This window comes from Bos grunniens, chromosome X (genome assembly GCF_055505025.1).
Source record: "Bos grunniens cultivar Pamir isolate PY7600 chromosome X, Bosgru_T2T1.0, whole genome shotgun sequence".
Lineage (NCBI taxonomy): Eukaryota > Metazoa > Chordata > Mammalia > Artiodactyla > Bovidae > Bos > Bos grunniens.
In genome coordinates, this window is record NC_141194.1 from 10,839,378 (window position 1) to 10,853,883 (window position 14,506).

The 14,506-nt window shown below is 44.5% G+C and overlaps 1 pseudogene across 2 annotated transcripts; it reads right to left on the minus strand.

Moving 5' to 3' along the window:
- Positions 1–1,811: 1,811 nt before the first annotated feature.
- Positions 1,812–12,649, minus strand: LOC147339769 (transcription elongation factor A N-terminal and central domain-containing protein pseudogene; annotated as a pseudogene). 2 transcript variants are annotated; one of them, XR_015158468.1, is made up of 3 exons: positions 12,537–12,649; positions 9,831–9,936; positions 1,812–2,995 (listed from the first exon to the last, which is right to left on the minus strand). The product of XR_015158468.1 is annotated as a transcription elongation factor A N-terminal and central domain-containing protein pseudogene, transcript variant X1 (transcript). The 2 variants fall into 2 exon arrangements; XR_015158469.1 differs by having other exon boundaries at positions 11,256–12,547.
- Positions 12,650–14,506: the final 1,857 nt, after the last annotated feature.

Genomic DNA, 14,506 nt, shown 5'->3' on the forward strand with positions numbered 1-14,506 from the left:
CGAGGTGAGCCACAGGACCTCTGTGGACATTTCCTCAACAGTGAAGTCTACAAAATAACACTTTTCTTAAAGGTGACAAAAGGATCAAGTGCAAGCCTTTGGAACTCTGATTGCAACTTCAAGTAACTTGAGGAAAGAAAACAGAAATGTTGATGCTGGGCTGCATCCCCATAGTAAAAAGTCAAAGTGTTAGTCGCTCAGTCATGTCTGACTCTTTGTGACCCCACAGACTGTAGCCCGCCAGGGCTCCTCTGTCCATGGGATTCTCCTGGTGAGAATACTGGGGTGGGTTGCCATTTCCTCCTCCAGGCATTCCACAGATCCAGATGTAATTGTCCCAGGGTGGTGGGTAGTCAAACTACCCCCCACAAAGCACAAAGAATGCTCAAACTACCACACAATTGCACTCATCTCACATGCTAGCAAAGTAATGCTCAAAATTCTCCAAGCCAGGCTTCAACAAAACGTGAACTGTGAACTTCCTGACGTTCAAGCTGGTTTTAGAAAAGGCAGAGGAACCAGAGATCAGATTGCCAACATCCGCTGGATCATGGATAAAGCAAGAGAGTTCCAGGAAAACATCTATTTCTGCTTTATTGACTATGCCAAAACCTTTGACTGTGTAGATTACAATAAACTCTGGAAAATTCTGAAAGAGAGGGGAATACCAGACCACCTGATCTGCCTCTTGAGAAATCTGTATGCAGATCAGGAAGCAACAGTTAGAACTGGACTTGGAACAGACTGGTTCCAAACAGGAAAAGGAGTACATCAAGGCTGTATATTGTCACCCTGCTTATTTAACTTATATGCAGTGTACATCATGAGAAATGCTGGGCTAGATGGAGCACAAGCTGGAATCAAGATTGCCGGAAGAAATATCAATAACCTCAGATATGCAGATGACACCACCCTTATGGTAGAAAGCAAAGAACTAAAGAGCCTCTTGATGAAAGTGAAAGAGGAGAGTGAAAAAGTTGGCTTAAAACTCAACATTCAGAAAACTAAGGTCATGGCATCCAGTCCCGTCACTTCATGGCAAATAGATGGGGCAACAGTGGAAACAGTGGCAGATTTTATTTTGGGGAGCTCCAAAATCACTGCAGATGGTGACTGAAGCCATAAAATTAAAAGATGCTTACTCCTTGGAAGGAAAGTTATGACCAACCTAGACAGCATATTCAAAAGCAGATACATTACTTTGCCAAAAAAGGTCCGTCTAGTCAAGGGTATGGTTTTTCCAGTGGTCATGTATGGATGTGAGAGTTGGACTATAAAGAAAGCTGAGTGTCGAAGAATTGATGCTTTTGAACTGTGGTGTTGGAGAAGACTCTTGAGAGTCCCTTGGATTGCAAGGAGATCCAACCAGTCCATCCTAAAGGTGATCAGTCTTGAGTGTTCATTGGAAGGACTGAAGTTGAAGGTGAAACTCCAATACTTTGGCCACCTGATGTGAAGAGCTGACTCATTTGAAAAGACCCTGATGCTGGGAAAGACTGAAGGCATGAGGAGAAGGGGACAACAGAGGATGAGATGGTTGGATGGCATCACTGACTCAATGGACATGAGTTTGAGTAAATTCCGGGAGTTGGTGATGGACAGGGAAGCCTGGCATGCTGCAGTTGATGGGGTCACAAAGAGTCAGACACCACTGAATGACTGAACTGAACTGAATCACTTTGCTATACACTTGAGACTAGTAAAACATTATAAATTAACTATACCTCAATTAAGAAAAAGAATAGTATGTATAAGATTTAAAAGACAAGCATAAAAAGGTGGTACAAATAAAAGACAGCACTTCAGTTATCTGCTGTTAAAAGAAGATTTATTTATAATCACAAGCACACCCACTTGCTATGATACCACTGCTCCCCACATTCATTGCAGATGACATAGGTCATCATTTCTTCATCTGGGCCTGGATTCCTCATCCAACTTGGAAGGAAGAGTGTCCCTTTGGGGATGACAGTGACCTGGCAGTTGAATTTCTCACAGCGCTCGCATTTTATTTTCCTTGTCGGCGTGCCCTCCACCACTTGGGGCAGGTAATGTTCCCGTAAGGCAGATTTCATGTAGGAGGCTCTCAACTGCTTCAGTTCCTGGCTGGCCATCTCCATGGCGGTCATTTCGGCAAATTCTCTTGGAGACATGGTCCCAGAGAGCAAGTTCTGCTGTAAGTGAGAATTGTGGGGCTTTTTTAGATTGGCCACTTTGCTGCGGATGCATGTTTTGTATTTTTGGAGGTTCTTGGGGTGAAGGGCAAAAACGTGCGCTTCGATTTCTTGTGCCAAGTTGGGCCACACGTGGGCTCTGGGCTGGCCTGGGGAGGAAGCAGTTAGAGCTTCGTACAGCAGCTCTGTGCATCTGGCTCTCACTGGCACTATGCGGTCCTGCTGCCCATTTGCTGCCAGGTCGGTGGATTGAGGGTCCCGGGCACTGAGAGGGACTGCCTTAGGCTCCACACTGCCGCAGCTGTCTTCCGGCACGATTGTTTCAACAGCTCCCGCCACATCTTGAGATGTGAACAGAGAATTATACCTGGAGCCACCCCGTACCTCCTCCTGATGTGGGTCAGGAGGAAGTCCTCGATTTTCTTCTTGACTTCCACCCAGAGGAAATCGTTTAGGGCTGCCCTCTGGCTTGCAGAGAGTATCCTTATACAGCACTTTCCATTCTGACAGCAAACGCTTGGCTTTCTGCTTCAAAGCCCCCGTGGGGCAGTTTTTGAGGACTCTGTACACCGCCCTGACCACCCCTGTCTCCTGAAGGTGCTCTGGAGTCACATGCAGAGTTTCCAGCACAGTGAGGTGATGGCCGAGTTCCTCAAAACTCCTTTGAGACATCAGCTGCTTGATAAGGGAAACTCTGGCCGCTATCTGGTTCTTGTCAGACATGGTTAGAGCTGCCAAGAAAAAAGGGCTTTCCATGTTCTCAAGCTTGTGTTTGCCGGGCGCAGGTCCGTCATACATGCACTGTGCTCTCTGCCAGTTACCTAGGTAGAGAAAAAGAAGAAGAAAGTCGCTCAGTCTTGTCTGACTCTTTGTGACCCCAGAGATTATACAGTCCATGGAATTCTTCAGGCCAGAATACTGAAGTGGGTAGCCTTTCCCTTCTCCAGGGGATCTTCCCAAGCCAGGGATAGAACTCAGGTATTCCGCATTGCAGGCGGATTATTTACCATCTGAGCCAGGCAGAGAAAGAGTTAGGTAATAAAAGTGGGTGTGACATGTTAGAAAATGCAATCTGCATTGCAGTATGATTCAGTCTCAAAAGTCTGAGTCTCAGTAGTTAAAACAACAACAACAACAACAACAAAATCAGCGGCTCTGTAAATAGCCTCTGCATTAACAATCGCTTAAAGGAGGCTTGCTGAAAGAGCTGTTGTAACTTTCTCATCTCTACTTTTACAAATGAATGCCCTTTCCAGATCAAGATTAGTCAACTCCTTTGTGTGGAATTTGGTGGTTATGTTGGGAATGAAAACATGCCAGTGTCAGCGTCCATGGGGAAAGGCTGAGGAGGCCAGACTATTTCCCCCTGTGTTCAGCTATTTAAACTGAAGTCCTTGCTGATTTTATAGTTTTACTTTTTTTTTAATATATAGCTTTTATTGGCTGTACTGTGGCTTGTGGGATCTTAGTTCTCCCATCAGGGGCTGAACCTAAATTCTTAAAAAGATGGTAATACCAGACCACCCGACCTGCCTCCTGAGAAATCTGTATGCAGGTCAAGAAGCAACATATAGAACTGGACATGGAACAACACAGGTTCCAAATCAGGAAAAGAGTACGTCAAGGCTGTATATTGTCACCCTGCTTATTTAACTTATATGCAGAGCACATCATGAGAAACGCTGGGCTGGAGGAAGAACAAGCTGGAATCAAGATTGCTGGGAGAAATATCAATAACCTCAAATATGCAGATGACACCACCCTTATGGCAGAAAGCGAAGAAGAACTCAAGAGCCTCTTTATGAAAGTGAAAGAGGAGAGTCGAAAAAGTTGGCTTAAAACTCAACATTCAGAAAACCAAGATCATGGCATCTGGTCCCATCACTTCATGGCAAACAGAAGGGGAAACAGTGGCAGACTTTTATTTTTGGGGGTTCCAAAATCACTGCAGATGGTGACTGCAGTCATGAAATTAAAAGACACTTGCTCCTTGGAAGAAAAGTTATGAACAACCTAGACAGCATATTAAAAAGCAGAGACATTACTTTGCCAACAAATGTCCATCTGGTCAAGGCTATGGTTTTCCAGTAGTCATGTATGGATGTGAGAACTGGAATATAAACAAAGCTGAGCACCAAAGAATGATGCTTTTGAACTGTGGTGTTGGAGAAGACTCTTGGGAGTCCCTTGGACTGCAAGGAGATCCAACCAGTCCATCATAAAGGAAATCAGTCCTGAATATTCATTGGAAGGACTGATGCTGAAGCTGAAACTCCAATACTTTGGCCACCTGATGTGAAGAATTGACTCACTGGAAAAAACTCTGATGCTGGGAAAGGTTGAAGGCGGGAGGAGAAGAGGACAGCAGAGGATGAGATGGTTGGATGGCATCACTGACTCAATGGACATGAGTTTGAGTAAACTCCAGGAGGTGGTCATGGACAGGGAGTACTGGCATGCTGCAGTCCATGGGGTCGCAAAGAGTTGGACATGACTGAGCGACTGAACTGACTATGGCTTGTGGGATCTTAGTTCTCTGATCAGGGGCTGAACCCAGGTTCCCTAGAGTTGAAGCATGGAGTTCTAACTGCTGGACTGCCAGGGATTTCCCTGATTTTATAGTCTTGAAGTAGGACTTTTCTGAATATAAAAGCATGAAAAACAGAGCCAAAATCAGATGCTGTTCAGAAGTCCCAAGGAATCTACAGAATGATGAAACACCACAGGTTGGGAGGCAGCTGGACACAGGTCAGATGGGCCCCAACAGTCAACAGGCCACACGGTGCTGACGTCTACATCTTCTGAACATCGGGGTCAAGGTTCTGACTCTGCAATCCAGAGGGTTTGGGACTTTGGACTAACGGGTCCCTAGGCCAGAGTTTCGTTCCATTTCCTTTCTCCGCCCTCCCACCACCACTTGTAGGTGTAAAAAGCTGGTTATGTCTGTGTGAACCTCATCCCGAGGAGGCAAAAGTTCACTTTATCTAACCCATCTCTTTGTCTCTCCACCTAATGCACACAACCTTGCCTACAAAACACCCTTGGATCGGTATCTGCCTGTTTGGTCTAAATGTGAACATAAGCATTTTGATGGCAGGGATATCATCTTTTCCAGACTCCATGGACTCTTGTTTTACAGCACGTGATACTAAATAACAATCACCAAAGACACACAGGTTCACCACACTGAAGTGATTATAGAGATAGTTAATGCAGTCTTCCTAGACACCACCTGACAAGTGCTGTAAAGCTTAAGGTCCTTTTAGTCAGCAATTCTATTTCTAAAAATTTACTTTAAGGAAATGAGAGATGTGGAGGCTGTTTTTGTAAGAATTTTCTGCAAACTTAGAAGAAACGATGAGGTTCCAAATGCTTAGGCTTGCACACGAACATTCATAGCAGCATGGCTCATAACAGACAAAAAGTGGAAACAATCCAAATGTCTATCAACTGAGGAATCGAGAAACAAACCCTAATATATCCATACAATGGGATGTTGTCAATAAAATGAAATTCTGATACAGACAACATGGATGAGCCTTCAAAGCTTTATGCTAAATTGAAGACACAGAAGACCACATATTGTATGATTTCATTTACATGAGATGTCCAGAATACACAAATCTAGAGACAGAATGTAAATTCATGGTGGATGAGGGCTGGGATGGAGGGAATTGGGGAACCAGTGGGGTGGAATGAAGAGGCGGTGGCTATTAATGTGTACACAGCTTTTCTTGGGGGAGGTACATAGTCTTCTCTCAAATTGACTGTGGTAACCACTGCACAGCTGTGAATATGATTTAAAAAAACCCCCTAAACTGTATACTTAAACTAGGTGAGCTTATGGTATAAATAGTGTATCTGAACAAAGCTGTTATTTAAAAACAACATCGAGGGAATGCCTTTGCAGTCCAGTGGTTAGGACTCAGTAGTCTCTCTGCTGAGGGCCTGGGTTCAGTCCCTGTTCAGGGGACCAAGATCCCATAAGCTGTGCAGTGTGACCAAAAAAAAGAAAAAAGCTAAAAATTAATAAAAATAAAAACAACATCTAAAGTCCATTTATTACTATCTTTACTATTTTTTTCTGGTCATGCTGCACAGCTTGTGGGATCTAAAGTCTGATCCAAACTTTATTTACAAATCACGTGTGAAGAGAAAAGACTGAAAATAGATACAAAAATTTCCTGACAGTGTTACTTTCTGAATGGCAAGATCTTAAGTGATTTTGTTTGTTCTTTTACTCTTTTTTTATATTTTCTATTGATGTATACACATGCACTGATTTCCTAACCAGAAAAGTTATGGGTCTATTACAATTTCACAATAAACCCTATATGTTCCAGAGACTTGCTTACTGAAAAATGCCATGGTTCATGGATCATCCCAGTCCTACTGCCCCTTGGAATCAGGACACCAGAAGGGAAGCCTCACCTCACCTGTGACTGCATTCATATCGGCTCTTACCTTCCTCAGAAGCCCACTGCTGCATTGCAAACAGTTCCGTCTCCCCTCAAACCTGATCCCCAAATAGGAACAGGTGATCACCCACAGCTACAACTCTGAGGTTCCTACTGGTTTTCCCCATTGCATAGTGCACATGATCAAGGTTCTGGGTCTTGTATTTTTACCACCTGGTGGTCTTTTTTATTTATTATTCTTTTTTAAAGTCAGTTAACAAGAAGTCAATGGGCCACTGATTCTGGATTGTAAGTGGTATTGTCTAATTATCGAGAACTGGTACTTCAAGATCCTTGTTTTTCCATTTCTTTTTCTGAATGATCAGAATGAAGATCTATGTATTGATTAATTTTTTTGTACATAAAGTTTTATTGGAACACAATCCTACCCATTTACTTATATATTGCTCCTTTTAAAATTTTATTGTAGTTGATTTACAATGTGTTAATTTCTGCTGTATAACAAAGTGATTCAGTTATACATGAATATTCTTTTTCATATTCTTTTCCATGATGGCTTATCACAGGATGTTGAATATAGTTCCCTGCGCTCTACAGTAAGACCTTGTTGTTTATCCATTTGTATATAGCAGTTTGCATCTGCTAATCCCAAGCTCCCAATCCTTCCCGCCCTCACCCTGTCCTCCTGGCAACCCCAGTCTGTTCTCTATGTCTGTGAGTCTGTTTCTGTTTCATAGATAGGTTCATTTATGTCACTGTCATATTTTAGATTCCATAGATAAGTGATATCATATAGTATTTGCATTTCTCTTTCTAACTTATTCACTTAGTATGATAATCTCTAGGTCCATCCATGTTGCTGTAAATGTCATTATTTCATTGAAATCCACTGCAACAGTAGAAAGGGTCTTCCTAATAATCAAAGGCCCAGTCAACAAACAGCAGGCAAGACAGCACAGAAAAATTAAAAATACACATCCTCACTTGCTGACTTCTGCTCTCAGCACTGTCCGCTTGAGATCTCGGGACCTGGAGGAAGTCAAGCAAGGGAGTCACGACGGTCCGGTCACAAGGAGCTCAGGGCACTTGAACCCTCCCCCATGTGTGGGAACGTTTCCTAGCAAGGACTCAGTCTCCTCACGTTCTACACTCATTCTGTACATATCGTTACCTGAGAAAGCAGGATTGAACTGGGCTGGATGTCAGCAAGGGGGTTAATAAGACACTGGTCTAGAGTTCCCCCAAGGAGGTTAGGCAATCTTTAACTCAGGTGGAATTTCTCAATGAAAGGTCAGAGCTTTAAGGAGATTCTGAAGGCAAGTTAATAGTAGCTTCAGGGCTTCAGGGAGATGGAAGCATTGTTTGTTGAAACTTTCTTTACTCATGGAAATCTACAGAACTTAAAGGTTTCATATATATAAGCACTCTGCTCTTCATTTCATAACCCTTTTATTTACTGTTCCTCTACATTTAAAAAATTTTAATTGTGGTAAAAATGCACATATAATTTATCATCTTAACCATTTTGACATGGATGGTTCATTAAGTACACTGACACTATTGTGCAACCAGCTTTTGGAATGCTAGTTGTCTTGCAAAACAAACTGCACCTATTCAACAGCTCTCCACTTCTTTTCTACCCTGCACTCCCTAGTAACCATCATTCTACTGTCTGAGTTCGACTACTTTAGATACCTCATATAAGTGGAATCATACAGTATCTGCTTTTCTGTGTCAGGCTTATTTCGCACAGCATAATGCTCTCAAGGTTCATCCACATCGGAGTGTCTGTCAGAATTTCCCTCCTTTCAAGGCTAGATAATATTCCACTGGGTGGGTAGACCACATTGTGTTATACATCCATCTGCCGACGGACACTTGAATTGCTTCCATCTTTGGGCTCTTGTCAAGAATGCTGCCATGAACATGAATGCATAAATATCTTTCTGCTTTCAATTCTGTCGGGTATATACCCAAAAGTGGGGTTGCTGGATCATATAGGCATTCTATTTTTAATTTTTCAAGACACTGCCATGTATATATTTTTTTGGAGGAGAAAGTGGCTTTATTACTTTTCCAGGCAAACAGGGAACACAGTAGGCTAGTACCTCAAGAACTGTGCACCTCTCTTCCATATTTTCTGCAGCATTTCAATGATGTCAAACTTTCTGTTCTCCCGGTAGGACAGTCATGTTGATATAAAGCAATTTACTGCCTTAGGAGGCTATAGTATGTAAGCAACTGGGATATAAAATTTTGAGAACTGCCATAAAAAGATGAAGTAGGCTGTGTGTCCAGTTTAGAGTTCTACACAGTTCACTGAATAAATATCTGCTATGTATCTCGTACACAATAGATGCTGAACCTATTGAGATACTCTCTGCCATAAAGGAGCTGACAGCCCAGCAGAACACAGACAAGAAACTGGCAAATACAAGGACAGACACCGCTGCTAAGGGGCACACGTAGGAGGGATACACAAACCAAACCCCTACTTCCTGCTATCTGGCCGGCTCCAGTTCTTCACTGCTTTCACTCTACGCATGACATTTTGTTAGAGGGATCATCTTCTAGTAGAGATTTCAGCAAAAGGCCCCCTCCTTTTCTTGCTTAAGGCCCTGCAGAGGTTCCCCTCTGCTCTCAGGATGGAGCCCAAGGTCCCTGGCCAGTAGTGAAAAGCCCCTTTCCAGCCTCATTTGTGATCTGACTGAATCACTGGCAGGCACTTGCATCCCACAGCTCAATGCCTTTGCTCCACTAGCTCTCTGAGCCTATGTGTGGTTTTCACTCCTGCCTGCCAATCCGTGTCATCTGGAGAACTTACACAGCCAAAACAAAAACAATGCCAGGGCCTCACCCCAGACAGAATGAACTGGAATCTCTGTGGGCAGGCCTGGGCACGCTGCTGCTCTCCAGGTGACTGTGATCTAAACCAGAGCCATCACCATGGCCCTGAGCACACAGGCACAACTCCTCTCCCACAGCAGGACCGACCCAGCTCATGGGCCTCGACCCAAAGGCAGTTCCCGACCTGCTCCTGGGCTGAATGCACACCACCTCTCTGACTTCACATTCTGCTGGAGGGAGCCTCATTAAATTGTGAAATGTTTAAAACAAAAAACAAAAAACCTGCTGTGCACAACTCGCCTGAAAACCTTCTCTACAAATTCCAACCAGAGACTGCAATGTTTTCAGTGTCACTGTGTACCCAGTCCCCTGCATTCATTCCTGCACTTACCTCCTAACAGCAGAAAGCACTGCACGTGGAGAAAGTCTGTGTGCTATAGACGCTCATCTCCATCTTCACAGGTACAGGGCTACCACCATCTTACAGAGGAGGAAACCTGTTAAGAACATCAAATATTTGTACATTTTTTCCCCATGGTGCATATCACACTAAAGAGGAGGGTGAAAAAGCTGGCTTAAAACTCAACATTCAAAAAACGAAGATCACGGCATCTGGTCCCATCACTTCATGGCAAATAGATGGGAAACAATGGAAACAGTAAGAGATTTTATTTTCTTGGGCTCCAAAACCGCTGCAGATGGTGACTGCAGTCATGAAATTAAAAGACACTTGCTCCTCGGAAGAAAAGCTATGACAAACATAAATAGCATATTAAAAAGCACAGACATAACTTTGCCAACAAAGGTCCATCTCGTCAAAGCTATCATTTTTCCAGTAGTCATGTACGGATATGAGAGTTGGACCATAAAGAAAGCTGAGCGGTGAAGAACTGACGCTTTTGAACTGGGGCACTGGAAAATATTCTTGAGAGTCCTTTGGACTGCAAGGAGATAAAACCAGTCCACCCTAAAGGAAATCAATCCTGAATATTCATTGGAAGGACTGATGCTGAAGCTGAAGCTCCAATACTTTGGCCACCTGATGCAAAGAATTGACTCATTGGAAAAGACCCTGATGCTGGGAGAGACTGAAATCAGGAGAAGGGGATGACAAAGGAGGCATCATCGATTTGATGGGCATGAGTTTGATCAAGCTCTGGGAGTTAGTGATAGACAAGGAAACCTGGTGTGCTGCAGTCCATGGGGTCGCAAAGAGTCAGACATGACTGAGTGACTGAACTGAATTGAATCACACTAAATAATTTTTTCTTGTCTGCTTTCCCTACAAGACCACAGAAGAATGATGTCTGTTTTACTCACTGATACACACCTGGCAAACGCCTGGCCAGGGCTCACTATTACTCAACAAATTCTCCCCTCTCTGCTAGTGAGCATCATCCTTTGCACCACAGACTGGTTTGCTTGTATCCACTGTGCCTAAGCCCCTCAGCTTCTTCCATGGGAAACCAACCTAATCTCAATTTTAGTTTAGAAAATAATTTTAAAATATTCTAGTTTAAAAAAAAAAAAAAGCAGCACAGTGCCTCCTGTGGGCTAATCAGGTACTCAGGAGTCAAGTCATTTGGGGATAAGGAAGGACTAGAAGGTACAGTTCCCAGAAGTATGATGAGTATGTTGGGGGTGGAGGGAGAATGCAATATCATAGGATTAATACGAGAATTAAAAGGGATAGTCCTTACAAAGTTCTTGGAACTATGTCACACACTAAGCCCAACTGAGGATTATACAGCAATGAAGAGGAATAATATATATTCATTATATATAAAATGAAGAGATTTACACGTATCTACCATACCTGACATTGTTCTAGAACAGAGGTTCAGCAAATTTTTTCTATAAAAGGCCAGATGGTAAATACTTTCGGCTTTGTAGTCCATCCAGCTTCTGTATGGACTACTCAGCTCCACTGTTCTTGTAGCAGGAACAGCAGCCACAGACAATAAATATTGTGTTAGTGGGTGGTTCAGACGGTAAAGAATCTGCCTGCAATGCGGGAGACCCAGGTTGAATCCCTAGGTTGGGAAGATCCCCTGGAGATGGAAATGGCAACCCACTCCAGTATTCTTGCCTAGAGAATTCCATGGACAGAAGAGCCTGGTGGTCTACAGTCCATGGGGTCCCAAAGAGTCAGACACACCAGCCACAGACAAATATATAAATGAACGGATAGGCTTTGCTACAATAAATCTCTTTTTTAAAGGCAGAAAGACTGGATTTGGTTGCAGCCAGTGCTGTCCAACAGCAGTATAACAGTAAGCCAGACAAAGAATTTAAAAATCTCTAGTGGCCACAGAAAAAAATATAAACAGGTGAAATTAGTAATAAAGTGAAGTCACTCAGTCCTGTCCGACTCTCTGTGACCCCATGGACTTAGCTACCAGGCTCCTCCCTCCATGAGATTCTCCAGGCAAGACTACTGGAGTGGGTTGCCCTTTCCTTCTCCAGGGGGTCTTCCTGACCCAGGGATCGAACCCAGGATCTCCGGCATTCCAGGCAAACGCTTTAACCTCTGAGCCACCAGGGAAGGCCAAAAGCTGGTAACAAAGCAGCAATAACCTAGACGAGTTTAGACTTAAGATCTAAAGAAAAAATGTAAATTTCTAGTCAAAACCCAGGTACACCTCTCTGGCTATACAGGCAGCCTCTTCCTCTATGGTGAGAAATGATGCTGTCAGGAGCGTCGCAGTTTCTGAAGTGGCACAATACCGCTCTAGCGCCCTTCCGCTTTATGATGACCAATAGCAAATGTGCAGCGAGCAGAAGGGACGAGGGGAAGGGACTGGCACAAGGGCCCACTCTGGCCTGGGTTCGGGTTCCAGTGGGTGGGGTGGAGCGACAAGCAAAGTCGGCTGCAAGACTTCCAAGGGTGACAGCCTGGCACTCAGCATGCAGGGAGCGGCGGCCCGGAGGGATCTACCCACGCTCGGCTGGAGCAGAGGGGAAGGCGAAAGCACGTCCGGGTCTACCGGCCCCGGCACACTGAGAGCCTCCCCAAGCTGGGTGGGCTTCCACTGGGACCAACTGGGTCGCCTGTGTGCAGCCAAAGAGACATTAGTGAAACCTCAACACCGCTCACCGAGAAGCAAGGGCGAAACCCGGAAATCCTCGGTGTCCTCGGTGCCCGAGAGGGCTTCGGTCCCAGGGCGGGACCACGGAAGCTCAACCAATCATCCCTCAGACTGGAGAACAAGGCCCGGGACTCAGGGCGGGACCACGGAAGCTCAACCAATCATCCCTCAGACTGGAGAACAAGGCCCGGGACTCAACGCATGCGTGCTAGGAAAGTGGCGTCTGCACAGAGCAATCGGCCCCGCAAGAGGCCGTCAAGAGGCCGGCCCCACCCCCACCCCCCGCAGCTCCCAAAATCTGGTCCTGGTCTGGAGCCAGCAATCTGCAGCCAGCCACGAATTGAAAAAAATAAAAAGAAATAAACAAACAGCCCCACTGTTGCTTTTGAGCATCGAAGTTTGTTGAACTACCCTTTCTGTTTCCCATCAAGACAGCGCTGGGCTAAATGTTGACAACACTTAGGACGGAAATGAGTTTACTTAACACGGTAATTAATTCAACAAGTACTTATTGTATCCCTCGCATGCATCGGTTGATATGAAAGCAGAAGACATTCATTAAGGAGCCTTGTGTATGCTGCGTGTCCCACCCCACACATTCTTTCCCTGCCAGGATCCGGTAAAGACACCCTGATGGTAGGACTAGAGAAAGTGGCAGCCTTCTTTGCTGATCCTTTACTCTAGGGTAACTTGGGGGACTGTTCAAGGAAGCAGAGTGACTGTATGATTGAGCCACGTGATAAACATTACCTAGAAGGAGGGGAGACAGGACCAGGACTAACGCTGTAATCAGTAATGCAGGAGCAGTGACTCCATGTTAAAAACTTGAAGCACTGCAGGTTTATCCTAGATGTAATCTAAGAGACTAGTTTCAAAAGGCTATTGCTATGAAATTGTTTCCAGCACAAGAACAAAGTGAGACGCCTATTAATCTAATTTATTGAACTTGGAAGGAAAGTTATCACCAACCTAGATAGCATATTCAAAAGCAGAGACATTACTTTGCCAACAAAGGTTCGTCTAGTCAAGGCTATGGTTTTCCCTGTGGTCATGTATGGATGTGAGAGTTGGACTGGGAAGAAGGCTGAGCGCCGAAGAATTGATGCTTTTGAACTGTGGTGTTGGAGAAGACTCTTGAGAGTCCCTTGGACTGCAAGGAGATCCAACCAGTTCATTCTGAAGGAGATCAGCCCTGGGATTTCTTTGGAAGGAATGATGCTAAAGCTGAAACTCCAGTACTTTGGCCACCTCATGCGAAGAGTTGACTCATTGGAAAAGACTCTGATGCTGGGAGGGATTGGGGGCAGGAGGAGAAGGGGACGACAGAGGATGAGATGGCTGGATGGCATCACTGACTCGATGGACGTGAGTCTGAGTGAACTTCCGGAGTTGGTGATGGACAGGGAGGCCTGGCGTGCTGTGATTCATGGGGTTGCAAAGAGTCCTACACGACCGAGCGACTCATCTGATCTAAACAGCCCCGGCTCTGTAGGGTATAAGTAAGAAGAAACGTTAAATTTTTTCTCACCACTGCCTTGAAACACACTCTGTTGGCTCTCCTCCTACATCTTGGCTGCTCTAGGGCTGGAGCTTGAGGCTTGTGCAAATCCCACAGCTCTTCTTTCCTTCCAGTTTTATTGACATATAATTGACGTGCAGCTCTGTATTAAGTTTGGGCTTCCCATGAGGCTCAGCTGGTAAAGAATCTGCCTGCAATGCTGGAGATCTCCGTTGGATCCCTGGGTTCGGAAGATCTCCTAGAGAAGGGAAAGGCTATCCACTGCAGTATTCTGGCCTGGAGAATTCCATGGACTGTATAGTCCATGTGGTCACAAAGTGTTGGACACAACTTAGCAACTTTCACTTTCACTGTATAAGTTTAAAATGTACAGCATAATGATTTGATTTATATACATCATGAAATGATGACCACAGTATGCTTAGTGAACATCCATCATCTCATATAAAAATAAAAGAA